General features: G+C 46.0%; 1 long non-coding RNA gene across 2 annotated transcripts; it reads left to right on the top strand.

The window, feature by feature from the left end:
- Positions 1 to 91: 91 nt before the first annotated feature.
- Positions 92 to 27,380, top strand: LOC134422303 (uncharacterized). 2 transcript variants are annotated; one of them, XR_010028776.1, is made up of 3 exons: positions 92 to 432; positions 10,495 to 10,617; positions 27,259 to 27,380. It is a non-coding gene; the product is annotated as an uncharacterized LOC134422303 (long non-coding RNA). The 2 variants fall into 2 exon arrangements; XR_010028775.1 differs by having other exon boundaries at positions 10,466 to 10,617.
- Positions 27,381 to 27,684: the final 304 nt, after the last annotated feature.

The following is a 27,684-nucleotide window of genomic DNA, read 5'->3' as shown; positions in this document are numbered from 1 at the left end:
TCTGTCCGTGCAGGGACAGCCAGGCTGAGGGTGTCCAGCCCAGCACAGCCCTGGGAGCAGCAGTGCAGCCCCACAGCACAGGGCAGGGCACACCAAACCCGCTCCTGGCTCTGGCAGGGCTGCACAAGCCTTCCTGCAGACCTGCCTGAAACAGAGGCCTGGGGCGGAGCTGACGTTTTTGGAAAGAGTTCAGGAATTCTGAAGGATAGAACCTCAAAACAGAGGGCAAAAGCCTGACTTTGGAAATGAATACACCCTGGAAGCACGAGTGCCTGAAGCCCAGCCAGACAGAGCCAGCTGACATCTGAAGAGCTCTGGAGCTGGCAGATGCTCTCTCTCAGAGCTGGCTGCATCCAGCGCCCATCCAAAGGTGCAATCCCAGCACCTCCCCCTGGAGCTCCACACGGCCAGCTGGGCAACAAGGAAAGACAGGTGAGACAGATTTTAATGACTACATTGTCCACAGTTTGATTTATAAATGCATTCTCCATGGAAATTAACCCCAGAACTTCCAGCTAGGTATTTTTTCCCCCAATTACTACTGAAGCAGTGCACAGCAAATCTTGTATTTTTCTCTAAATAATGCCTTATTTGCCACAATTCAAAGATTCCCTCTACAGGGAATTTTTAAAGCCTCAAACTTCAGGATCCACCTTGTTTGTGATATTATTCCTCACAGAAGATTCATTACCCCCTTTCCATCTCTTCAAATGTATTGAAAACTTGAGTTTGAGGTCGTGATCAATTACAATTAATTAACCTCAGCCCACTTGTGCCTTTGCAAACTCTAACTAGGCAATCCACAAGTGCAAATATTTATTATAAATCCCAGAATGGTTTGGGTTGGAAGGACCTTAAAGCCCCTCCAGTGCCACCCCTGCCACGGCAGGGACACCTCCCACTGTCCCAGGCTGCTCCCAGCCCTGTCCAGCCTGGCCTTGGGCACTGCCAGGGATGGGGACTCCTTCTAGAAACTGCTGTGAAGGAAAGCAAGGGGAGAGAACAGAACATGGATGAGAAGTATATCAATGTGGAATCAGGTCTAGAGATTACTACAAGGATTCAGTCTTACTGTGGACATATCACAGCGTTATTACTTTGATAATTAGCCTGGCCAGGCATAGGGCCAAGGTGTTAACACTACTGACTGACTTTAATAATTGATACTAGGATAGAGTTTCTGTAGTTTATAACCTGATTCTTACACACTTACACAGCTTAATTGAAGTGCAAACTCTGCAAGCCTGTAAGAGTGGTATAATTCCCTTAAACAAACCCTCACTCCTAAGACTGACCTTTAATTTTATATTGATTAAATACAATTTATGTCTATGGCCCTGCACGCCCCCCGTACTCTGAGCACTGTAAGCACTGCAATGACACTCCCAGAAGTTTTTATCCCTTGGTCTCTTAACAATGATGATATTTATGATTCTTGGAGGGATTTTCACCTTGCCCCGTTCTCCGGAGGCAGGGATGAGCTGGCTGTGCTGCTCCTGTGCCTGTTGCTGCACGCCCCCAGGTCAGCAGTACACTCCTGCTCTAATCATGCTGAGATGACGTGAGCTGCAATTTTTCCCAACCTGAAGGCAAATGCCTTCTTCATCACCAGAGTGTGCTTTCATTCCAAGGCACACAGAGTTAAACCTCCAGGCTCTGGATTCAAAGTAAATGCATGAAGCACGATTTGGTGCAGCAGTTAGAGGGTGCCCACTGTTTAACCTGCAGTCAGGGCTTTTCCTTCTGCTTCTCCCAGGAAAAGAGAGAGAAAGAAATGCCACTCACTTTCAGAGATATGATAAATGGGACCAGCTCAGTTTGGCATTCTGTTTCAAGAAGTGCATTTTTACAGTCAAGTGAGGCAACACTTCACTGTAGAATAAACATGGGAATATTTTACATGCAATTTACTTAAACCTTTCTTTAAGTTGGAAGCTAACACTTCAAAATGTCTTTAGTGTTAATGATTCAAGAGCCTAACGTATCCTGACTACTAAATACAACTTTCTGTCGTTCTTTTCATGTACCCACTTGCCTCAGACCAAATAAATGTGAAAATCCAAAGCCCAGAGAGAGAGATTTTATAGCTCCTGGCCTGTGTGCACTCTGACAGAACTTTGATTAGATACCAGATATCACAGTGACAAGATCACTATTAGTGTTAAAGCTTTCAATTCATGCAGTGATTTTTTTTTACGTGATCTTTTCACTTCTCCCTTCTGCATCTCCCCAAAATTCCTGGGCTGGAGGCTGTGGGACGAGCTGACAAATGACACTGTGTGTTAATAAAGCAGGGAACTATTTGGGCAGCTGTCCAGGGGGGCAGAGTGCCAGCCCCAGAACACATCCCTCCTCTCTGGTGGACCCCAGAGGGTTTTCTGGGGAGTCTGCAAGGACAGGTCCGTGTCAGGGTGGTGCACAGGTGACCTGTGAAGCTCAGGTCACCCATCTCCCCTCTGTCCAGCCCTGTAGAGCTCTCCAGGGCTCTGCTGCTGCCTCACATAGTTGCTAAATCAGAGCAAACACACTCCAGTGCTGCCCAGGCACATCTCTGGGAGGGCTGGTATGTGGAGAGCAGCCCTGCTGGCTCTGGCACCGTGCAGGAGCACAGGGAGAGCAAACGGGGCTGTTCCACAGGGCAGGGCTGGAGCTGCTGCACCCAGGGCAGCTCAGCCAGCTCTGCTCTGCCCCCCGAGCATCCTCTGTGTTCAGCATTCCAACAGGGACACTCAGGGATACTCCCAGGCCTCCAGTCCCACCTGTTACATAAGAATAATTTATGTGATTCTGGTTAAAGAATGTTACAGTCAATGAAATCTAAACAAGTGCTGAGAAACTTCCACCAGCTCTGAACATTGATTTGTGTGTCAGGAGCATCACTGCAGGTATAAACACACTGAAATATCCATCCTGGAGTAACAACCTCTCCAACAACAGCCCCACAGCCTCCCTACCTCTGATTTTAATGAGAGATCACGGCTACAGGAACATCATCTCCATGGAAAGCTTTAGAGTGACTTCTTATCACTTCCAACAAAACCCAAAGCACCCTAAGCTTTCCAGAGCACTCCCAGAAGTGCCCACAGCTGACCCTCCACTCTGACCCAGACACTCAGTGATAGCAGAGTTCTGTGCTTAAGTCCCTTCACTGCTCTCCTCAGGGACTGCTCAGAGATGTTTCAGAGCTCAGTCAGATCCTACAAATGTTCACCACCATTTTCCCACCCTGCAGTGCCTCTCAGATTTTGTGGGAATGTAAACGATGGTGGGGGAAATCAAATCTGGACATTCTGGAATTTCAGTGCAGACATTGTGATAGTAACCTAAGACATTGTCAAAATCCTAGTGAGATACATAAAAAATTGAAGCAACCTTTTAATTCCTGCACTGATACTGTGAAGAAATCCCATGGGCATGGAACGTCTTTCACTTGGTTTAATTTCCATTTCAAATTACAAAGGCTTTTCTGTGCTCTTACTTTATAGTGAGTGTGGCATAATGATTCCATCCCTGATCAGAGATTTGCATAACTTATGTTAATAGTAGTTGGGTTCATGTTACATTCTTCATCTTAAAATCTAGAATTGATCAGAGACAATCACTATGATGAGCCTTATTAAAACATTCTTCCCCTTTCTCACACTGAATTTTACTGCCCCATATGTTGTGCTATACAGTGAAGGCAAAGAGCTCTAAAGGAAACCAGGGCTACACTCAATTTTCTATATAAGGAGGTCACCCTATCTTTATTCTTTTTAACCTTTCTCCAGGTTTGAAGAAGTAGGAGCATCAATGTTTGTTTCTAAATAGAATTGAAAGTGATTACTGCAAAGCCAAGCAGCTGAAACCTGCTCAGTACTGGTGAGCAATGCCAAAATAACTGCTAATAATTGCATAATAATTAAATAAAGGGAATATTATTTAAGCTCACTTGATTATAAAATCGATCAGAAATTAAGATAAAAGATGCCAACATTTTTAACAGCACTCCAGTCCACATGTATTATTACAATTTTAGAGAAATATACATAAAAGCAGAACAAGCAAAGCCAAAACACCAAAATCTTTTTTGTATAGTCCATTGCATTGCTTATCTTTATTTAACAGAGTCTTCTTTATTTTTTGAAAATTTGGTTGCTTAGTGTGTGGCTTCATCCTCTGTGCAGACCCATCAGAAAAATGAAGTGTTTGTTTTCTAAACACAACATTGTCCAGCATGGAAAATGTTTACACCAAAACTTTCCTTCCTTTTCACTTTCAAAAACCTCTTCCTCCAAGCTCAGACCTACTGAAATGTCTCAATGTAAGGTTTTCTCATGGGCAGAAATATTGAATTCTTACCAGACAAAACTGAGACATTTGCATGAATCACAGAACCATAGCATGTCCTGAGCTGGAAGGAACATACAGGTATGAAAGTGTAGGTAGGAAGAAAATAGAAAATAATAAATCCTTGAATCACACTAAAAAGGCCCAGTTATTTCCACCTTTGCAAATGTCTTTGGTCAAGTTTTGACCAGGAGCACAGTCCTAGGATAAGGCTGAGGGCTATTCCCTGTCACCTCCATGGGGAGCTCCCATCCAAAGAGCTCACAGCATTTCCCAAGTTACTTGTTTAACTTCACCCTGCCGCTGTTTGAAAGTTAGTAAATAGACCCGTGAATTTTATTCTTTTTCTATTTCAAAAGAATCCCCAGGGCTCAGTTTTTAGCTCCTGCTGGCAAGATAGAAGGTGAGCTTTGCACAGACTGCTCACATTCCCCCTGCACACAGGGGAAAACTTTCCTGAGACAAACAGGTACAGAAATTACAATGATTTGTGCAAAAATAAAAGCCAGTTCTGGTATTTCATGTGTTTGCAGGAGCTCACAGGAAGATCTCTTGGGGTAGAGTTTGGCCCACTGGTCACTGACACCCTGAGTGAGGCATTTTGTCATTCTTTTGGCTGAATATAAAGTGACATCTGCATTGTTGCTGTCACAGTTTGCTTGCTTATCATTGCTGTCACTATTACACACTGGAGATTTTACTCCCCAGTGATGGCTCAGAGCAGAAAGCAAAGTTGTTGGCAATAGGGTTTCAAGAATTCCCTTTCAAAACACTGCTGAGACAAAGCTGGTCAGATGCTGGAACACAATCCAAGTGCACCCAAATGTAATAATTTATTTCTGACTTATTTTGTTCTGCAGACACAGCCCATCATTACATGCTCCCAGCATGGGGGGTTCAGCTTTTAAAGGATTGGTGGGATTTAGCCCCAGTTTCCATTAACACCAGTGACCCACCCACCACCACATTGGGAGTTACCTGGGGCAGTTTTCCTCTCTGGCTGCACAGGGGTTTGTACCCCCAGCTCCCCCCACGGTGAGGAAGAATTAACTTTGTCTCTTTTAGTTCCCTGATCAGAGAACAGTTTTTGTAACTTCTGACTGATAATCTTCTAAGTCCCAAACTTAGGTGGCTGTTTTGCTTTAGGCAAAGGAGGATCAGCAGGCTCAAGGTTTTCCAGCCTTAATATCCCTGTTGTTAATGCTAAAGAGCACAGCACATATATTTTCAATCTTGCTGAGTTAAACCCTCATTTAATTAACTATATGTACATACACACAAACCATTTCTGTTTTACAGTCCTTAGCCAAAGCTGCATGTCAATCTAAAAATTAAATAATAGAAAACAGACATTTAGCTTAGTTTATATAACCTGACAGTGCTCCTATCCTTCCTCTGCTTCACCTAGTGTCATCTTTCAGTGTTCCTCTCTAATTTTATTTGGAACAAAATAAAAAGATTAAGATAAAATAATTCCCAAAAGATAATTGCAAAATGATTTATGTGCAGGTGTTAAATTATTTCTGGCATTGATGTTCCATAGAGTGCAACGTTACAACATTATGGTATTCAAAAGAGCATCTACATTTGATAATCCTGCTAATCATCAAAAGACACTGGATCTGAATCCCGAAGGCAATGTTACATTTTGATTAAATTTTATCATCCGTGATTCTGTTTACGGTTCACTAAGGTATGAATTTCTTTCACATTCCATTGGGTTTACAGCTTATTGTGTTTGACTTGGAACACAGTCAGCTGGAGCTCGCCCTGAGCCACCAGCTCTGCAGCTACTGCTTTTGCGCACTTCAGAGCAGTGATGGGTGTGAGCAATCCCAGCCCGTCCAGCACCTCCTGCTCCATCCCCACAGGGTTAAAAGCTGAGCCCCAGCACAGGCTGGGTCCCTGCTGGCTCCCCAAGAGAACACATTTCCAACCCCGAATTGCCAAATGGCAGAACAACTTGTAGGGCAGGCTGTTAGCACAGATTAGCGCTGTGTACGCTGCTGCAAGTGCTGCAGTAATGCTCGAGAGAGCTTGTTGTAATTAAACTCTACTCCTAGGAATCTTAATCCCGAGGCTTTCTGATTTGTGATCCCAACTTCACGGCTGCACAACCAATTTTCTGTTCTCCAGATAGAGCCCCGGGCTGTGGGATCTTTCCACAGCAGGGTGCACACGGCCGCAGCTCCACTTTGAAACCTTGTGCCTGGCTGGGAGAGCTCCTGGAGAGCAGCTCCGTGCCCCCTTCACAGTGATTCCACACCAGAGCACTGCGTGTCACAGCTCTGCCCCTCCTCACTGCATCTCACACCGCCTCCAGTGCGTCCCTCCACTTCTGCACACAGCTGGCAGCCCTGGACACAACACTCAGATGTGGCTGTTCCCAGCCAGTGGGAGGATTTGAGAGGCTGAAGGAGGGGAATTGCTGCACTGGGAGGTGAGGGAGCACACCCAGACACACACACCATGGGGGAGTGCAGCCCACACTGGCACTCAGCCTCTCACTGCAGCCATTCCTGGAAGTGGGACCGCACAAAAAACCACCCCAGACCCCTCCTTGCCCTGCACGGATTCTACCATCATTTGTAATAATAACAACAACAACAACAACAACAATAATAACCACAAACTACAAGAATCCCTCCAGACTGCCGAGCTGGCTGCCAGCTGCAGGTGCCAAGCTGCTGTCCCTGTATCTGACGGAAGTTGCCCCTCTGTCCCATCGTGGCCCTGGCTTTGCCTTCAAGGGCATTTGTGCCATGCCAAGTAACCAGAGTGGCTCTGGCAGTTCAGACCTTGGCACCAGAGCTTGTTTTTGATGTAGCACAAGGCAGCAGCTAAACCTCTGGCTGGGGGAAGGTGAGAGGAAAACAGGAAGATGGATGGTTCTTTCTATTCTTCAGTTTACACGTTTCTTACATTTAGAGGAATAGTTTCAAGTTGCTTTTTGATACATTATGATGTCTTGCATCAAACAAATAAAGAATAAAAAGAAAGGAAAATGCTTAGAGAACAAAGAGAAATGCCTTTAGCGCTACAGGTTAAAAAAATGAAAATATGACTATGAACGTTAACTTTATTTTCAACATTCCTCACATTTTTTTTGGTGATAAATGACTTCACATGTAGTTGCCTTAGGGGTTATATCCACAACTTCATTCTTCTTGTTATTCTGAATAAAATTTAAGGTGGACACTAGAAAGACTTTGGTAAAACCCAACTGGTGCATGCACACAACCCCCATTTGGTTTGCACGGGGTAGAAAAACGCTGAGAAACAATCATGAAACACTTGTTGCAAGCAAAGCTGGGATTTTCCTCTTGCCTACAAGTGCATTGTTGCAGGGTTGGCCTTTCCTGTTGGATTCAGACAAACTTCAGGGACACACATGGAAAAGGTGAATGGTAACAGCAACCAGGCTACTGAGGGAGCGCTGGAATTTGTGAAGTAGCCTGGATTCTTTCCTGCACACAAATAAATAATGATTTCTTGTAATGAATGGGTGGCTTTAGTTACAAGAATAAGGCAGAGGGAATGGTAAGAAATCCTCATATTTCATCACAAGTAATGAAAAATACCAACTTAACGCCTGTAACTTTCTACCAGTCAATCAATGGGGGCACACAGCCAAGCAGTGTGGGGGACGTGTCATTAGCCTTTGTTTTATGAATTTGCTCAGCTCCACTTAATTGTTTCAGAGGTTCAGTTTGAATGCAAACAAACATTTCTTTATTTATTTTCTTTTTCTGTGTAAACAAGAGTTTGGCAATGACAAAACTTCCAGCCTGACGGCTGAGCACCTGCAGCTCCCCAGCCCTGAGTGTTTCACGTGCAGTTACCCTGCTTGGGGTTGGGCTGGGGTGGTGGCGGAGCACCTAGGATATGTTCACTTTGTAGGAAATTCAACCTCTAAGAGATCTTGGGGCAGCAAGGGCAGTGGGAGGCTCCTGATCTTTCCCCTCTGTGGGAAGACTTAAGGTCCCACAGAATCCCAGGATCATTAATGCTGGAAAAGGACTCCAAATCACCAAGTCCATCCTGTGCCCGACCCCACATGGCTGCCCAGCCCAGAGCACTGAGTGCCACATCCTGGGTGTCCTTGGACACCTCCAGGGATGGAGACTCCAGCACTGCCCTGGACAGCTCTGTCCAGTGCCTGACAATGCTTTCCACTGGGAAATTCCTCCTGATGTCCAACCTATACTTGTCCTTGTGCAGTTTGAGGCCTGCACCCTCCTGCCAGGGAGTTGCAGAGAGTGAGAAGATCCCCCCGAGCCTCCTTTCCTCCAGACTGAGCAACGCCAGCTCCCTCAGCTGCTCCTCACAGGACTGACTCTCCAGACCAGCTTCGCTTTTCTTCTGTTACTGGAACCCCAATAACATCCTCTGATTCCATGGGACAGCTGGTTCCTACCAAACCAGCTTTGTGGTTAATTTGTGACCCAGCTCTGGCTCCCAAAGGGTTAATGCCCACTGCATTCGCTGTCTATCTGTAAAGCTGGCATTTTTCTCCTCTTTTTCTCGCCAGAAATTTTCAGTGAACATGAACACTTTACAGGACAAATAACTCAGCTGGGCATGAAGTGTCTGGTTCAGCGAGAATTTGCTTTTCTTCCTGCCATCCAGAGATTGGATGCATGGGCTCCATTATACAGGGAGTCACAGAATCCTGGAGTGGGTTGGGTTAGAGGGACCTTAAAGCCCATCCAGTGCCATGGCAGGGACACTTCCCACTGTCCCAGGGTGCTCCCAGCCCTGTCCAGCCTGGCCTTGGGCACTGCCAGGGATGGGAAGGCACAGCCTCTCTGGGGAACATTGATACCAGCTCAGTTCCTGTTTGTCCATCAGATGTGAAAATAGATTAAAAACACCTTCCTCCAGAGGGGCATTGAAAAGTGTTTCCCCAGGACTCCAAGATTATAGCTTGTCCTATGGGTTTTTAAAGATTTCTTTATTGTGTAACAATTAACCGAACCTTAGCATGCTTTGTCAGAAGAGAACTTCACCACAGCATGTTTTATTTGGAGCACTGTACTCTGAGGGCTTAAAAGCTGAAGTGAAGGATGACAGAAACTCTTGACTGGATTCTTATCAAAACATCTTCCCTATAAATACCTCGGCATTATTTCCTGCATGTAACGTGACTTTTATATCAAAATGGGAAAAAAATCAAAAGGCAGTACAGAGCACACAGTAACTACAAGCTGACAGACAGTTCAATTTACACTTGAGTGAGCTGTAATCAATTTATTCTTTCTCCATGCTCAGCTGGATCTTTCAGCCCCCATTGGTGCTGTCTGCATTGCCAAATACGACTCCCAGAATTTCACTGTCAGCCTCTAGGAGACACAGTCAGTGCCAGACCTTCCAAGTAAAGAACCCCTGGAAATAATCTTCTAACTGTAACCTCGAGGTTAGAGGGCAAAATGGGCTCATTTCTCTGTGAGTTAAGTGTGTGGATGTACCCAGAAAGTCACGAGTGGGGCTAAGCTTTCCAGCAGCATCACCATTGAGGGGTTTTGTCAGGAGGCAAAGTGAAAGTGGGGTGAAAGTGAACCCACCTGAGAGTGCAGCACCTTGGAATGAGCCATTTCCCTGCTGCAGAAACAAAGTCTGAATTGTGAAGGGAGATGGCAAAGTCTCCTCTCTGCAGGCTGCAGGGTGGGAGCCCTGCTGACAGTAGCAGAGCAAGGGTAGATTGGTATCAGGGCAGTAATCGAAGGAACTGCATTCACAGCAAGGAGTTTGGGAATTCAGAAGAATAAAATTCTTGGCTTACCTTTTTTGTTAGCGACAGAAGGAAAAGAGGCAGAAATAGCTCCAGGAACAAAGATCCTGGCTCTCTCCAAAAAGATTCCAGTCAGGTTATGGCCATTTTGACTCAGTTATCTAAAAACACCGGAGGGACAAAGATTATGGGGATGACAGGTACGCTATTATATTGTTTATATGATCTGTCTTCTAATAATCTATATTGAATTCGGTAGGTAATTTTCTGAAAGATGATGCTTACTTATTTGAACAAATTTAGGGAGCCACGAGCTGCTTTCAGGCAGCAAAGATCTGTGCTACTGGATATTGGGATCCAGCTGAGTCTCCACTGCTGTGCTTATCTGAAATAATGTTTTTTAAGATGCCCTACAGAAGGATGTGCTTCTCTAGGAATGGAGCCCTGCTCAGAGGAAAATCCCTGCAACTGGATCATGTAACAAGAGGTCTAAAAACCCTCCTGGAAACAGCTGACAGCTCCTGGCTTTGGAATCCTCACAGTCTGCTAATGTAAAGGTGAGCAGAGAGAATCAAACTGCAAGGAGCTTGTGAAAAAAACTCCCTTTTCTGTCTTTGTATGTCACTTTGCAAAACAAATACAATTTGTGTTCTTTGTGTAATTTATTTCTGAAGCCACTGTAACAATCTTGTATTCATAGTAATCTTTTCAAGAAGCAGGTATGGATTTGGAAGCCTCCCTTGTTCTCTACATTTTTGGAAAGCTGGGTTTTGGTTTAGTAGTACTGCAGCTCTGCCTTTTTTTAACAAGAAATTTATATAAGCATTAGAAGACTCCATATTAGACTTGTTCTGGAAAAGCTAATATGCTAAATAATCACCAGACTTGCTCCTTGCTTGTTCTGGAAAGCAAAAAATACTGCCCATGTTCACAGATGACACTTCCAGTTAAAAGAACATACTGGGACAAACCCAAGTGAATGGCAAAGATCAAAAACACCTAATGTCTTTCATTACATATTGTTATTGGTCTTTACAAGGGGCAGTAAGTCATCATTGGCCAATAATATCCTCTAGATACATGGCCTGTGCCTTCTGCAGAGACAGGGACAAGTGAAGCTCAGTCCTGCTCTGCCAGGAGAGGCTGCAGCTCTTGGCCTCCTTGAGGAGCCCTGGATCTGCACAGGTGAAAATTGACTTCTGCTCTAAATGTGACATTGTATGGGTGGTTTATTGCTTCATTTATTTATTTGAAGACAGCTTCATTTCATCCTCATGAAACAAAAGTGAAATCCCATTTCTTGGAAAGGAACCACTGTTATGAGCAATACAAGGGGAAGGTCTTTGTTCGTGTCAAGCACCAGTCAGATTTTCAGTTTACAATGCAAACAGCTGCAGATTTCAGTTTCAAATTCTTGAAATTCAGTTCAAACCTGGCTTGGCTGAGGAGAGCTGCAGCTGCCCCATGGCTGAGGGCTGAGTTGCAGCCAAGCCTCAGCCACCCTCACCAGCGTCCATCCATGTTCCAGGATGGGCAGCACGGACCAGGTGAGCTGGGCACTGCTCCAGCCCCTGTTCCTTGAGGGGCTCCTCTGACACCTCTGGCCATGGAAGGCTGCAGGGGGACACAGTATGGGTAAATGAAGGTGATGTAGAATGTCATCTTAGCCCCTAAAGAGTTGCAGCTGGACCATATTAATAAAGATTAGGAGCTGGCTGGATGGTAACAGGCCACACCTGTAGCCAACAAGAACAGTGGTGTAAAGGAGTGGATTGGTGGGAACTGGAGTCAGAGGGCTCAGGAGGCTGCTGCAAGGATCAGGAACAGGCAGTGCTCAGAAGAGCTGCCTGTGAGAAACATCAAGGAGGTATAAAACTGAGGATATGGAACCCTTTTACCATAATGATAAAAGAATTCTTGATCTATAAGACAACATATAATGGTGATAGAACTGTTGCAATATATAAGACAACGGAAGGCAGCAGGGCACAGAGCTTGTTCCAGCAGGGTCTGGTCAGCAGCCCCCATCCCCAAGGGCAGCAGATGCACACCTGGAGGCACCTCCAGCTCCTGGGCTGCAGTGGGAGATGTAAACACGTCCACTGACTCAAGCTAAAGCATGGTGAGCCTGAAGCTAGGCATGCTTAAGGAATCTGACGAGGAGAAAAGGAGGATGGAAAGAAGTGAAACACAGAGAAACCTGCAATTATCAATAGGATGGATTTTCTTCCCTTTTTGACAGGGATAGAGTTACCCAACCTATTATTACATGTACTTAATTACATATCTCTGCAATAGATCACTCAGGTAAGGAGAAATATCTTCTGCCTGGGAAACATCACTAATTGTTCCTTTTTTGTTGGCATACTTTCTGATTGGAGTAATTATAGAGCTGCTTCCCCATTCTCTTTTGCTCTGAAGATTTTGAAGACATATTTCTTCACAGATTCCATAAAATTAAGCACCTTGAACCTCTTAAATTTGGCTTTTTTTGTTCCCCTTTCCTACCTTTTCTTCCCTTGTACAGAATATTTCACTGTGTGTGAAGAAACCTAATGCAACAGCCTCAGCATCCTACCATGCTGTGCATTGTACATGCTACAAAAAGTCCTTGATTTCCACCATTATGAAATTCTTACACTAATTTTAGAAAAGCTTTTGACTTCCAAAATTATCACAAGTAGCAAAAAGGGAATAAAAGTTTAGATCCATTAAGCAGCTTATCTCTAATATAAGTAGATAGCTAATTGGCTTTGGTGCACTGAAATCAAGTTCTGACAGTCTGGGAGATGCCTATCTCAGGTGTGTCAGCGAGCTCTCTATCTGGCTGCACACCCAGCAGAGCTGCACAGCACCCACTCACACAGGTCACAGAGCATTCTGCAGCCCAGAGGGTGAGCAGGAGAGCACAGGAACAGAGCCAGGCCCTTGGACAGGCAGGATTTACAGATTATGGCTGATTCTTCTCTCAGCTCCACAGCCTGCGTTTCTAGCAGAGCTCAGAGGAGGACAGTGCGCCATGGCTGGGAGACCCTGCAGTGATGAAGACTCACAACCTCTTCTGACAGGTCTTTCCCACCTAACCTGAGAGTTCTACATCCACCCTTTGTTGCTGTCTTGAAGATAAATTAAATCTCCTGACCTACAGAGATCTGCAGCTGCAGTCACCCTGACTTGGACCCTGATGGTCCATTTTATTTCAGCTACAAACACTGATCTTCATTAATATCCTCAGGTCACTTCAGACCTAATCCTGCTCTCCTGCCGTGTTTTTTGCTTTTCTTTAGTTTCTAAATCCATCAAAATAGGAGGAAAATATTTATGCCACACTTTTGGGTTTTGCTGTAGAAATGAATCAGTTAAAATCTCCAGCCCTTCCAGGAGGTTGCAATCTCCTGACCATGGATCTCTGGAAGCCTCATTCCTCTATACAATGAGATGCTACAAGGTTGAGTAACTCAAGTTCAGTTTTCCTGGCATGGGAGTGCACTTATTCCATGAAAAATCACCATGAAAAGCCAAAGCTCAGCAGTGCCCTTGCCTTTCCTCTAATCCTGCACCATGGGCTTTACCATGGGTTGAAAGACAAATCCTCACCTTGTTCTCTGCCCATCCCATGCCAAGTCTGCTCTCACCTGGGGGTTTCTGCTCAGATCTACATGAATGGAACGGGCAGAAAAGAAATTCAAGAGCTTGGTTTTATTAAGCAAATCTTAAAACTAGATCCAAGCACCAGTCCAGTCAGGGGGAAGATTTCTTATACCACACACAGGTTGTGGCTGAGCCTGAAGTATGGGATGATTTTGTTTATTTACTGAATCGATCTCCCAACCAAGAAATGTACTAAATTTTCCAAGCATCTGCATAACCTGATGATACAAAGCTCCTTTATGAAGATGTGTATCTTTGGAGTAATTAATTTATCATGTGATGGAACTGTTGCCCTGGTTACTACAGAAATTATTCAATAACAGAGCAAATTGGTATGTAAACAGTAACAGTTAGATAACTCATTGGCACAAAAATAACTGCTGACAAGTGCATTCCACACACTCCAAAGGCTCTGTCCAGCTCCAAAGTACTTCCTTTTTCAGACTCCTCCTTTATTCATATCCCATTCCTTATTTCAGTGAAGGGCTCCTCAGCATCCCAAACCCCCTGACAGCACCACTGCCAATAGAACTGCTGAATTTATCTTTTCCTTGGCCTGGAAGCCCTGCAGACATCAAACACATGGAGCAGTGTCCAGTCCCTCATTGTTCAGCAGGGTGATGCCAGCAGCAGCTACTCCTTATCCTAATCCTATTCTTTATTCTACTCCTCATCCTATTCTTTATTCTATTCCTCATCCTATTCCTTATCAGATGGAGTGCCAAACTGAGGAGAGCGCTGCTCCCAAGGTCACAGAACCCAAGAGTGCTGCCCCTCCTGGCTGGCATTCCTAATGAAGGATTCCTGGTGTTGAAAACAAGGCTCACCAGGAGATTCACAGATTCCCTCCCTCCCCCAGAGGAGGCTGGAAGGGTCCCCAATGGCAGGTCAGACCTGGTGTCCATATAAATAACAGGGTCCCACTATGCCCAGTGGGGCAGGAGTCACCAGAGGCCGTAAACATGTGCAGTTGTGGATGCTTGAAACCTGCACAGGATCAATTACATAAAGAAGCAGCCCCAGAGCTGCAGACACACCTTTCTGTAGAGCTCCCTGTGCAAACACAGTGTGTGCTCCCAGCACTCTGGGCTGCTGGGCAGCCATTCCCGTGGAATGCTGAAGGCATGAGCACCTCGATAGTTTTTCTTCTTCAACTACACTGATTTTTTTTTTTAATAGTCTGCAAAAACACAACCAACTACTGCCTTGGTAAACTATTGCATTCATATCATGCAACTACATAAGTATCACATATCATGCACTACAGAGTGCTTTTAACCCTTAAGGTAGCCTAGTTATTGGCTTCTTTTAAAGAAAATCTCTCTAAAAGCAATTTCAAATGTTATGGCCTGTTCAGTAGGAATTTCCACAATGCCTGGCCTGGATCAGCCACTGCTGTGCAGGGACACAGGGGCTGAGGTGGTGATTTCTGCATATTGTGATGGACAAGACCAAACTATTGCCCAAGAGTGGGCCTTGGCTGTGTCTGAACATCCCTGTGCCCACCTGGCTGCTGCTCCTGTCCTAAAATGAGCCTGTGAGAAAGTTCCTACCTTTTAAATTTGCTAGAGGATTTAAGAAACACCATAGCATTGCATGGCAGAGTTTTTAACTATTATTTTGTGCACATAAAAGTAGCACAGAGAATTTAAAGGTGAATCCTAAGTTCAGACAAACTAAGATGTTTATTTCAACTGGATAAATTTAGACTGATGGGGTAATGAAAGGGGCATTGACAACCACTTGTGAGCTCCTTTAACATATCTATTTCCAGGAAATGTAACATCTGGTGTGTACCACATCCATTATCCTATCTGTCCAACTTAAGTGCACACAAATAATATATGTGCATGACTGATTTCCCTGCTGATGTCTTTATTATTACTTTGAGCACATGAAATCTAGACCAGTCTTTTACTGTTACATTTTGTTTTCTGCATTCCAATGTCAAATTGCTTAATTATGTGATATTTGGTCACACTCTGCAAATGTTTCTTGCTGTCATTTTAGTGCCCAGTAGTTAGAGCAACAGGTAGAAAAACCAGTCAAAGTGCAGAAACATGAATTATTTTGGTTCAAAATGGTGTAAGGTCATAACTACATCACTTATAAAAAAACAGAAGCAAATCTTAAGTGATTTGTCAGACACACAGTAGCTAAAACTAGAGTTTGCTTCCTGTGATTCCATGCAGTCCAACCCCTGGCCCTGCACAGGACCCCCAACAATCCCACCCTGTGCCTGAGGGCATTGTCCACACTGAAGGCAGCACTCGTTTGGTTTTACAGAACTTCCTGAGGATCTAGACCTCCACAGGATAATGCTTTGCACACAATGAGACCTCAAAAAAGAAAAAAATCATCCCAGGCTCATCTTGCCTCCCTCAGTAGATACATGCTTCTATTTTGAGAGGAAAACAGCTCTTAGAGGAAGCAACTTGTAGATTTAGAGCACTACACAGCAGCTTGGAAGCAGTGCAATGCAAATGAAAGGAGTGGGAGATGAAAGATTTCAACAAGCATTGAGAGCAGGAGAATTTGAATCAGTCACAGCGGTCATTTCTCGGCCACGGGACCGAGTGCCAGGGGTGTGAGCAGGGTGTGAGCAGGGGGTGAGTAGGGTGTGAGCAGGGTGTGAGAAGGGTGTGAGCAAGGTTGTAAGCCGGGTTGTGAGTAGGGGTGTGAGCAGGGGGTGAGCAAGGTGTGAGCAATGGTGTGAGCAGGGTGTGAGCAATGGTGTGAGCAGGGTGTGAGCAGGGGTGTGAGCAGGGGTGTGAGCAGGGGGTGAGCAGGGATGGAGCAGAGTGTGAGCAGGGTGTGAGCAAGGGTGTGAGCAAGGTTGTAAGCCGGGTTGTGAGTAGGGGTGTGAGCAGGGGGTGAGCAAGGTGTGAGCAATGGTGTGAGCAGGGTGTGAGCAATGGTGTGAGCAGGGTGTGAGCAGGGGTGTGAGCAGGGTGTGAGCAATGGTGTGAGCAGGGTGTGAGTAGGGGTATGAGCAGGGGTGTGAGCAGGGGGTGAGCAGGGATGGAGCAGAGTGTGAGCAGGGTGTGAGCAAGGGTGTGAGCAAGGTTGTAAGCAGGGTTGTGAGTAGGGGTGTGAGCAGGGTGTGAACAGGGGGTGAGCAAGGTGTGAGCAGGGATGGAGCAGAGTGTGAGCAGGGTGTGAGCAAGGGTGTGAGCAAGGTTGTAAGCAGGGTTGTGAGTAGGGGTGTGAGCAGGGTGTGAACAGGGGGTGAGCAAGGTGTGAGCAGGGTGTGAGCAGGGTGTGAGCAGGGTGTGAGCAATGGTGTGAGCAGGGTGTGAGTAGGGGTGTGAGCAGGGGTGGGAGCAGGGGGTGAGCAGGGATGGAGCAGAGTGTGAGCAGGGTGTTAGTAGGGTGTGAGCAGGGTGTGAGCGGGGTGTGTGCGGGGTGTGAGCAGAGTGTGAGCAGGGGTTGTGAGTAGGGGTGTGAGCAGTGTGTGAGCAGTATGTGAGCAGGGTGTGAGCAAGGTTGTGAGCAGGGTGTGAGCAGGGTGTGAGCTGGGTGTGAGCAGGGTGTGAGCAGGGTGTGAGCAGGGGTGAGCAATGGTGTGAGCAGGGGGTGAGCAAGGTGTGAGCAGGGTGTGAGCAATGGTGTGAGCAGGGTGTGAGCAATGGTGTGAGCAGGGTGTGAGTAGGGGTGTGAGCAGGGGTGTGAGAAGGGTGTGAGCAGAGTGTGAGCAGGGGGTGAGCAGGGATGGAGCAGAGTGTGAGCAGGGTGTTAGTAGGGTGTGAGCAGGGTGTGAGCGGGGTGTGTGCGGGGTGTGAGCAGAGTGTGAGCAGGGGTTGTGAGTAGGGGTGTGAGCAGTGTGTGAGCAGTATGTGAGCAGGGTGTGAGCAAGGTTGTGAGCAGGGTTGTGAGCAGTGTGTGAGCTGGGTGTGAGGAGGATGTGAGTAGGGTTGTGAGCTGGGTGTGAGCTGGGTGTGAGCTGTGTGTGAGAAGGGTGTGAACAGGGTGAGAGCTGGGTGTGCACAGGGGTGTGAGCTGGGTGTGAGCGGGATGTGAGCAGGGTGTGAGGAGGGTGTGAGCAATGGTGTGAGCAATGGTGTGACCAGGGTGTGAGCAGGGTGTGAGCAGGGGGTGAGCAGGGTGTGAGCAAGGTGTGAGTAGGGGTGTGAGCAGGGGTGTGAGCAGGGGTGTGAGCAGGGGGTGAGCAATGGTGTGAGCAGGGGGTGAGCAAGGTGCGAGCAGGGTGTGAGCAATGGTGTGAGCAGGGTGTGAGCAATGGTGTGAGCAGGGTGTGAGTAGGGGTGTGAGCAGGGGTGTGAGAAGGGTGTGAGCAGAGTGTGAGCAGGGGGTGAGCAGGGATGGAGCAGAGTGTGAGCAGGGTGTTAGTAGGGTGTGAGCAGGGTGTGAGCGGGGTGTGTGCGGGGTGTGAGCAGAGTGTGAGCAGGGGTTGTGAGTAGGGGTGTGAGCAGTGTGTGAGCAGTATGTGAGCAGGGTGTGAGCAAGGTTGTGAGTAGGGGTGTGAGCAGTGTGTGAGCTGGGTGTGAGGAGGATGTGAGTAGGGTTGTGAGCTGGGTGTGAGCTGGGTGTGAGCTGTGTGTGAGGAGGGTGTGAACAGGGTGAGAGCTGGGTGTGCACAGGGGTGTGAGCTGGGTGTGAGCGGGATGTGAGCAGGGTGTGAGCAGATTTGAGCAGGGTGGGAGGAGGGTGTGAGCAATGGTGTGAGCAATGGTGTGACCAGGGTGTGAGCAGAGTGTGAGCAGGGTGTGAGCAGGGTGTGAGCAGGGTGTGAGCAAGGTGTGAGTAGGGGTGTGAGCAGGGGTGTGAGCAGGGTGTGAACGGGGTGTGAGCAGGGTGTGAGTAGGGGTGTGAGCTGGGTGTGAGGAGGGTGCAAACAGGGTGAGAGCTGGGTGCGCACAGGGGTGTGAGCAGGGTGTGAGCAGAGTGTGAGCAATATGTGAACAGGGTGTGAGCAGGGTGTGAGGAGGGTGTGAACAGGGTGTGAGCAGAGTGTGAGTAGTGTGTGAGCAGAGTGTGAGCAGGATGTGAGTAGGGTTGTGAGCAGGGTGTGAGCAGGGTGTGAGTAGGGGTGTGAGTAGGGGTGTGAGCAGGGTTGTGAGCAGGGTGTGAGCAGTGTGGGAGCAGGGTGTGAGCGCGGTGTGTGCGGGGTGTGAGCAGAGTGTGAGCAGGGATGGAGCAGAGTGTGAGCAAGGTGTGAGCAGGGTGAGAGCTGGGTGTGAGCAGGGATGTGAGCAGGGACGTGAGCAGGGTGTGAGCAATGTGTGAACAGGGTGTGAGCAGGGTGTGAGCAGGGTGTGAGCAGGGCAGGCAGCAGGAGAATCTTGGGCCCTGTGTGCAGAGGGGCTTTAAAATCCAGGCAGAAAGTCAATACCTGCATAATGGGCCAGCTCAAAATTCTCTTCCAAGGTTGGCAGCTTGGCGTCAGGCTCATGGCAGCAAAGAAGGGCCATGAACACCTGTCCTGTTCTTACTGCAGACTTCTGCACTTTGCTGCTCCCAAAAATCCCTGTACAACATTCCCTTCCCTTGTCAGCTGCTGGCTGCGAGTTACAGACTCTGCTGTGCCAGTGCTGAACACTGATCTCTCAAGAAGGTCAAAAAGTAGAAATGAGCCTCAAAGCCCCCCTTTCTGGGCACTGAGAAAGTGAAGAAACCAGAGCACGAGTACAGTTCAGCACAGCAGGCCCATTTCACCTTGGAACAGCCCAGCAGCCCTGAGGGACAGGGATATCCCTGCTCCTGTGACAAACCAAGGTATTCCTTTCAGACCCTGCACACTGCAGGCTGGCAGGGTGAAACCCTTCCTCACCCACCCACAAGAGTTCCCCTCACAACCACCCCAGTGAATCTGGCACTGGGAGGGGAAATCCCCATGGAAGAAGGAAAGAGGGAGAAAACTCCTTCTCCAGCACCACCAAACCGCTCAGCATCCAGTGTGGCACACCAAGGGAGCATCAGAGAGCTGGAATTCATGGACAAAACACTGGAATTCAGCTTTTCGGGATGCCAGCCCCTGTCCCCAGGTCAGCCCTGCCTCACTGCAGTTGTTTGGCAATGCCAAAGGGAACAAGTCACACTGACTGCACCCTCAGGACTGGGAAGTTTTAGCACCATGCTGCAAACTTGCCACATAGCTTAGATCTGTTCTTCTGGTTCCCCTAAAGCACTGGGTCTGTGCTACTGCCGCCTTAACTCTTGGTGGGAGGAATTTGGAAACTTTGGTAAAGATATACTGATGTTTTGGAATATCATAAGTCCTCTTTATGAACTCATATAGCATAATCGTCACTTTATGAGTTGTTTTCATCATCTACTCAAACCATTAAAATGGCTGCTCTGTGTGTTCACAAATGTCCAGGCCACCTGGTATTCCTCAAAATGTTATTTTTCATTTTAAAATCATCTGAATGGTGCCTTTGAAACAGCATCACCTCTGCACAGGTGAAATGCTACCGAAAGAAGAAATGAAAAAAAAAAAAAATCAATATGCAATGAATTTTGCAAGAAATCATGAGGAGAGAGGGTTTCAAACGGAAATCGTGAGGAGAGAGGGTTTCAAACAGAAATCATGAGGAGAGAGGGTTTCAAACAGAAATCATTCAAAACATTCTCTGAGCTCAGGGGCTCCAGGCTCTGCTCCCCAGCTCCCAGCCAAAGCAGGACCTGAATTAAAGTGCAGCCACAGCTCTGGGACTTTCATGCTGATGCAACACCCCCCATTTTCCAATTTGTGTTTTTGTTTGCCAAAACAAACGTGAGGATTTGCATTCATGTATCTAGACCCAGAGAGGCACAGGAACATCCCAAAAGAGCAAGCCAAAGCTGCTCCCAAGGAGCCATTCACTCTGTCCCACCCCCAATCACTCTTTCCATAGGAAGTTGCTATGGTGATGGTAATTATTCTTGATCAGCAGGATACAGTAATTATTGCAATAAAAATCACATAAAGCTTGTCACTACATGTGTGAGACAGGGATTGTCTCTCCAATTATGCACCTTTCCTTGCCCTCCCCCTCCCTTTAAGGTAGGGTGTTGGGGTGTTTTTTTTTTGTTTTTTTTTTTTTTGTTGCAATTATGTAGTAAAAGACAAGAAATTCAATTATTTCTTGCTAATGTCAACTTTGCAGGAGATGATGGCAGTTGCCAGCAGCTGTTTGGATGAACAAAGGAGGTAAACAATACTTGAGAATTTATGGCAAAAATTAAACGGCTTAGTATTTCAAAACATATTCTGGAGAGTTTTGAATGGTGGCTAAAGGTTTGCACCCACTGGAGCCCCTCAGTTGTGCAGTGTGAGGTTTGGTCCATGGGTCTGAGGTGAGCAGAGGAGCCCCAGGTCCAGCTCACAGCTGGTCCCTGCTGGTGTTCATGGCCCTGGCTCTGGAGCAGCTCAGAGCATCCAGCCCAGGGCTGGTGCCTCTCACCCCAGCAGCTCTGAGGCAGCTCAGGCTCCAAGCCTTGTTCACCCCCTGTTTGTCATTTTAATTGCTCCACCTTCATTTTCAAAGTAGTTGCAAGCAGGCTGTGATGGATGGAGGGAGTAACCTGATATCGACATTCTGAGGGCATCCATCAGGAGCTCTAATCTCAGACAGAACTCTATGCTGAAGCCTTTCTAGAAGTCAGCCTCCTCTTTGTGTGCCTGAGCGCACATCAGAACTTACACACACATCCAGACAAACCCACTCTGCTTCAGGACATCTGCTGGGAGAGCACCCTGAGTCACTCCTGCCTGGCTCTGGGCATTTGATGCTTTGGGTATTGCTCACAAACTGTGCCAGACACGGGGCCCAAACGTTCCCATCTCCCCAGAGCCCACAAACAGCATCCCTGTCATTACCTGTGGATCAGGCAGAATCCATCGAAATTGCATTTTACAGTATCTTATTTCATCTCTGCATTCTGTAACTGCTTCAAAAGAAGCAGGGGGGAAAACAATATCACAGGATATTTTCAGCAGGTCGTAGGTTGGACAATAACACAGCAGAAATCAATCAGCATTTCAGTAATGCAAATGGTTTAAAGAGCACAAAAAGTTGTTGATGCGAGTTTAGGATCTGCTGAACCAACAGGTTTTGAAGCACTGCCTTAGGAAGGTAACTGGGTTTTTTTAGTGCCTATATGACACAATCTTTTGTTAAACTCCTCTATGACATAATGTTCTGTAGTCATTAATATGGGACTAATCTCACAGGCATCTCATCTGCCCTCAATGGAATGGGAGTGAGGCCAGATCCGTAAGTATGCAAAAATCCAAGAAAAAGATTTATCTGTCTATCAGCATGTATTCATTCCACTTAAATTTTTATTTGTTCATTATCAGCTTAACCAGCACTTCACAATGTAGAGAAATCAGAGGGCCCCTATCAAAAGGCTGGGTAGGTTTAGGGGAAAACAAGAATTCTGCCTCCCTTGAACCCAAGGCAAGAGGGAGAAGCTGCAGAGCAGAGTCAGTACAGGGAACAAAACTATCTTTTTGTCATGTTATAGGAGACAACAGGAAAAGAAGATGGCAAATTACCTCTGATGCCTTTGACAGGTCTGTTTGGTTTGTGCATTCAGCCTGTTGTAATTTTAAATTGTCATAACTGCAAGTCTTAAAGCAATATAAACTGGAATTTGAGATGAGGATCCTGCAGCCAGAATTCATGTTCTACTGCCCACTCACCCTGAGCTTTCTCTGTGAAACTGGCCATGTTTAATCTAATCTCCATATTTAATTTAATCTCCAGTAATCTGAAGGTTTTCAAATTTGGGAGGATTTAACAAAGCCCCAGATCTTAGTGCTGGCACCAGCTATCAAGTGAAATCATGTCCATGTCCTTCTTGCACATCACACATCTTAAACACAGAAACCACGATAAAATTCTTCAGAAAATACTTCAGAATCACTGAACACAGAGGGTGGCACAGCATGAGTTCAGCATCATATCACAGAATCACACAGAATCACAGAAGTTCAAGGCTGGAAGAGACCTATAAGATCATCAAGTCCAGCCCGTGTTCTAACTGTTCAACTAGATCATGGCAGCAAGTGCCACATCCAGTCTTTTTTTGAATTCTTCAAGGGATGATGACTCCACCACCTCACTGGGTAAATGATTCCAGTATCTGACTACTCTTTCTGTGAAATATTTCCTTCTTAATTCTAACTTACATCTCGCTTGACGCAGCTTGAGACTGTGTCCTCTTGTTCTATCTGTTGTCGCCCATCAGAACTTTTTACTTTGGGCAGGCTGACCACCAGGAACTTCTGCTGTGCCTTCAAATGACAATTCTCACTTCCTTACTAAACCTCAACTTGCACACACAGCAAGTTTCTAAATTAAAGCCAAGCACCACCTCGTGCTCAAGCCTTCCCATCATTTTGCTGTTTGTTGCCACCTCCAGTTAAACTCTGACTGCTCTGTTTTCTGATAGTCTCATTCAAGAAAACCAATGTTTTCCTTGCCAAAGAAATCTCCAGAACTTGTGCACACTCACCTGTGGGTGCCCTGCCCACCCTGGCCTGGCACTGACTGGCCAGCTCATTAACAGCATGTTGTTGTTGCTTTCTTTTTCTTCCTGAAAGACTCCCAGTTTTCCACCCAGTCCAGCCCAGAGGAGGGGATGGGTGTTTTCCTGCCTGAGTGAGGAATGCAGACCCCTGTGCCCCCCAGGACAATGTTTCACTTGTTCCCCTTCCCAAGGGGGTGGCTGGAAGATGCTCCAGCCCCAAGGAGATCAAAGAGCTGCCAGGACAGGCTGGTCAAGCATTTCCCTTTCATCTGAATATATTGTTTGTGATTCTGAGCCATTCCCAAAGGTGAGGAAGGCTTCTAATCATTGCAGGAAGAGCCCTTGGAGATGACAGCAAGAGAAAAAAGAAGATTAAGGATTGCTTACAAGCACCAGGGAGCAGCAGGTTACATATTTGGAGCAAACTGCATTTGCTGATTTTACTTAAACAGGTCTCTAACAAAGAGTTAGAAATTCAGGCAGCATAAAAGAAACAATCACTTAACATTGGTACCTTATAATGGAACAGGGGCTGTTTTATTGCCAGGATATCTATTATACTGTAAGGTGTGCATTTTGTCATATTTTGCATTTCTAAGAAGTATCACTGCACTACAATAAAAAGAATTTAAATTATTTTCATTACAGTCAGTAGTTTTGCAGAGAATCACCAAATTCACCAAATAAAGAAAAGCAGTTCTGTGACCTCATGAATCACACAGAGAAACTGAAAACAAGACAGAGCTCTTTAAAGTGCATAAAACCACCCTAGACCACAGAATTTTAAGTTTCTTCTAGCATAGCCTTTTCTCTTAGTTCAGCAATCCATTTTTAAAACAGCGAACTGAAATTTATCCAAATTTCACTTTGTTGTTGTCATCTCTCATAACAAAGCAGACCAAACTCCATCTACACCATAATGCTGTAAGGATGAGCCCATTATCCCTAGAAGGAATCTGATAAGGTTTCTGTAATTGAGCCAAAGGGAATAAAGATTTTTTTTAAATTTTATTTTTCACTTCTAATTTTCCCCACTGTGGCAGCACTGAAGGAAGAAGCAGCGAGGGGCAGACCCCAGTGAGGGCTCTGTAAAACTGCTGCCAGCAGCTCTGAGCTGCAGTGAGAGGGTGCAGGGTGGATTTTGGTACAGGGGGGTTATGGAGACAAGATGGAGGGATCAGGGCATGTCTTGTCCTTCTTCTTTCTTCTTCTTGTCGTCCTTTTTCTGTGGTGATGTTGGCACTTTGGGATTGGTTCTTGGTGAAGGTGCACTTGCTAATATGGGTGTAAGGTATTGGGAACTAAAGGTAAATATGGTGTATGTAGCTTTTAGTATAAAAATAGATGACCGCCCAGTGGGAGATCAGTGTGCCCTTGGCTGCCTTGCTGGTCAGACCTCTGTCAGGCTGGAAGAACATTTTGTAGGTAAGAAATAATAAACAATATCGAAGACTGAAAATCTGAAGAGTGCAGACTCATCCTTAGGAGCGCGGGCTGTCCCAGGGCCATCCTACGGGTGTCCGTGCAGAGACAAAAGGCCAGAGCAGTCAGGCTCTGACATCACAGAATTGTCAGGACTCAAATGTGTTTGACATCCAAGAATTGCAGCTCTTCCAGATCCATCAAGGGGTTTAAGTGCTGGATGAGGGCCCAGGGCTGCTGTGCTTGACCTCCCCAGGAAGGAAAGAGGCAAATCCTGGTGCTGCCCAGTCCCTGAGCCCCTGCCAGGGACGCTCTGTGCCAGGGGCTCCTTGCACTGCTGCTGTCACAGAGCTCCCCAGTGAATCATCAGGGAAACATCTTCAGCCTTCAGGAGCACATGGAGCTGCAGATATTCCTCTCCTGCTCTCTTTTAACAGTAATATTTTCACTAGAGCAAAAGGAAAACAAGCAGTATTGAGTGCAAGTATCTCCTGTATAAATATTTATCTAAGGAAGAAAAAGTGTCCTTGTGTGGATCCACAGGTGCACAGACAAACACTTCACCACCAAATTCCATCAAATAGCCTTCGGACAAGGAGCTGAGCAGTGTTTGGACAGATGGCCAGTTCTTCTAGAAATGCTTCATTTTACCCCCATTGTTTTAGTCAGGGCAGGCTGCTGTACTGGAAACAATATTCTATAGTGCCCTTTTCATTCAGTAATTTCCATGAATTATACAAATGAGAGTTTACCACAGCCTAGGAGTAAATTGCAGGGTCACTAAAACCTCAAGGCACTTGTCTGTGCACAGAATTCACAATTGCTCAGCACAGGCTAGGGCAGTCCTGCTGGCAGACAAGGAACTGGGAAAGCTGAGAGCCTGGAGGGTCCACAGCTGAAATCCTAAAGAGTCCCATCAAAACTGAGGGAGGCACATTAATAAATTTTCTTAAATAAATAAATAAAGGGAGGAAAAAAACCCCAAAAACCAACCAAACAAAAAAACTCCAACCAAAAAGGCTTCAGTGAGAAGTGTCTGCAATCTGAATTAGAGGGAGAAATTCTTTCAGCTCCTGCAGCTAGCTGAGGCAAGTTCCCTGGTATTTCTTCACTGGGAAGTTTCTTCCCTTTGGCTATACAGCAGCTCATGCCTACAGGAGAGGAGCAGGCTGATAACCAGGATTAGGTGAACTGGTCTAGATAAAGAACTGACTTGAACCTCTGCCCAAGGTTTGAACCCAAGGCTTGCTCTCAAATCAAGTATCAGGAGCCAGTTTTCCCCTTTCCTTTTTTTCTTGCTTCCCCTTGCCCAAAATCTCCTCTGTTCGGGGTGAAAGCAGAAGTTTTAGGATCTTGCATCCCAGAGAACCCTTTTCCTCAATGAGACAGTCCTGTACCCCTTGTGGCTCCTTCCCAGTGAGAGGATTTCCCAGATTTGGGAGGACAGGGAGTGGGGAAGCCTCTCCTGTGTCACAGCCTCCCACTGCCCCTCCCAGTGCTCTGAGTCCTGAGACCCCTGAGGGAGCCCTCTATTCAAAGATTGTTTAAATCACAAGGGGATGATGATATGCTGCATCCAAAAATTTTAAGCAACCTGGCATTTTTAGGGGCTCCTGCAGCCACAGCATCCTCTGTCCTGCATGGGGGGGACACATCCATACAATGCATGGGGCTGGTGCACATCTGAAAGCTTTCTTGGAAGCATTTCACCAAATGGTCAGTCCAGGCACTGCTGCTGGCCACCGAATCACAGGCTGAATGCACTTTGAGAATATTCTCTCCTAAAACTGCACTCTGTGTGTTCTGAGAAGAGAAAAACTTTCTTAGGACTTGAACATACGCTCAAAAGATCTATAGGGCTGCCAGTCACCATCAAATGTCTCTTTGCAGACAGTCTTTTTTCTACAGCCAGGGGATGGTATCAATAAAAAGAAAAAACAAGGCCTTCAATGCAGTAGTCATTCCTGCTCCCTTATTCTTTAACTGTTTAGCCAATTTAGGAGAAATGCAAGATCAAAATGCAGGATAATCGATGTAAGCTGACACAAGGCCTAAATTTTATCTGCCTTTCTTATTTCTCCTCCAAAATATCAGAAGATGAGGAAATATGATTTTTAAATGAGCATAGTTAATACACCCTGGAATGAACAATAAACAGCTGAAATGAGCTCCTCAGCCCATTCTTTTAAAGTGTCTAATGTGTAATCCTGGTAACACTTAACATTCATTTGAACATGAAAAGGCTTCAGGCTAGAGGTGCTAATAAGAACACCCCACACTTCAGCTTTAAACAGACATGGCAATTTGTATTTCAATAAGGGGAAAAAAAAATCAGTCTTGAGGAAAGAAATACCTGCACTCCTCCACTGTATCCATTTACAGCACTCACGTGCACACGTTTCAGCATCACTAATGCAAATCCAGCATCTGGGAGACAATTTAAATTGCCCTTCAAAAGGCAGAAAAAGAAATATATCATTAGCATGACATCTCACTCCTCTGAAATGCATGAAAGGCTGCTTGTGCTGCATAAAGGTACAGGTAGGTGTAAATGAAAAAATGCATTCTTTGCTTGGTGATAAGGAAAATGTGGAAACAGAAATGCCAGGGTGACAGATTATCTTCTGCTTTTTCTCACTCTGCAGATCTGACAGCTTCACATTGAAGCCACATTATAATAAGGCTGGAATCCTTTACCTGTTGGGAATGGAGGACTCGTGCTGGCTCCTGCTTTAATCAGGAAAAAATAAAAAATCAACTCACCACCAGCACTGTGTCTTGTTCTCTCATTTCTTGGGAGCCTCATCAACATTTTCTGTACTGTCAAAGTGAATGTTAATTGCTGCAGGATGACATGATTTTGGTGCCACCACTTTTGGAGCCAGGTCTGACTTCAGTTCCTGTATACAGAAGAATGTTCTGTAAGAAACCTGGAATGTCTTGAAAGCAAAATCCCCAAGAAAATTTAGTTTTAACTGCCTTGATTTTTAAATGTGATTAAAATTGCCTGAGTTTTTGTGGAAGTCAGAAAGAAATCATTTTTATGAACTGCTTCTCTCACTTCTAACTCA

The sequence above is a fragment of the Melospiza melodia genome, chromosome 10 (assembly GCF_035770615.1).
Source record: "Melospiza melodia melodia isolate bMelMel2 chromosome 10, bMelMel2.pri, whole genome shotgun sequence".
NCBI classification, from domain to species: Eukaryota; Metazoa; Chordata; class Aves; order Passeriformes; family Passerellidae; genus Melospiza; species Melospiza melodia.
Note: the sequence above shows the minus strand (reverse complement) of the source record. Positions and strands in the feature narration are given on the sequence as shown.